Source organism: Octopus bimaculoides, chromosome 3, assembly GCF_001194135.2.
Source record: "Octopus bimaculoides isolate UCB-OBI-ISO-001 chromosome 3, ASM119413v2, whole genome shotgun sequence".
Classification (NCBI taxonomy): domain Eukaryota; kingdom Metazoa; phylum Mollusca; class Cephalopoda; order Octopoda; family Octopodidae; genus Octopus; species Octopus bimaculoides.
This window is the reverse complement of record NC_068983.1, coordinates 58054429-58055351: the sequence shown is the minus strand read 5'-3', so window position 1 is coordinate 58055351 and position 923 is coordinate 58054429.

Below are 923 nucleotides of genomic sequence, written 5' to 3'. Positions count from 1 at the left end.
ATCATCATCATCATCATCATCATCATCATCATCATCATCATCATCATCATCATCATCAACATCATCATCATTATCGTCGTTTAGCGTCCGCTCTCCATGCATGGGTTGGACGCTTTGACTGAGGGTTGGACGCTTTGACTGAGGACTGGTGAACCAGATGGCTGCACCAGTCTCCAATCTGATCTGGCAGAGTTTCTACAGCTGGATGCCCTTCCTAACGTCAACCACTCAGAGAGTGTAGTGGGTGCTTTTACGTGCCACTGGCATGAGGGCCAGTCAGATGGTACTGGCAACGGCCACGCTCAAATGGTATTGTTTAGATGCGACCTGCACAGGAGCCAGTCCAGCGGCACTGGCAATGACCTCGCTCAAATGATTTTTCATGTGCCACCGGCACAAATGCCAGTAGGGTGATGCTGGTAACAGGCGACGCTGGTAAATATATATATATATATATTTGTGTGTGTGTGTGTGTGTGTGTGTGTGTGTGTGTGTGTGTGTGTGTGTGTGTGTGTATATTTATGAAATTGTGTTGTAAGATCCCTGATCTGAAACCGTGTGTTGAAACAAATATTGTTATATTTCGGGATGATAATTTTTTTTTTGCCAAATAATCACACACACTAGTTCAATTTCACTTTTATTTTGTTAGACCATTGGCTAGTTACCTAACCATTGGACTAATCGATTGTTTGTTTAATTTGTTGGTCAAGCGATCAATCAGCAGAGACATGCCCTTTTGGGGGTACAGACCTGGAAAAGGCAAGGTATGTCCTTGATGAGGTTGCGAATAGTGACGAATGAACTTTGAAAATGACTGATTGATTGTTTCAGCAACAAACTGAGACAACAATCGATTGATTAGTTGGTTAGGTAAATATCCAATTAACTGAAAATAAAGGAGCGAAATTGAACCAGTGTGT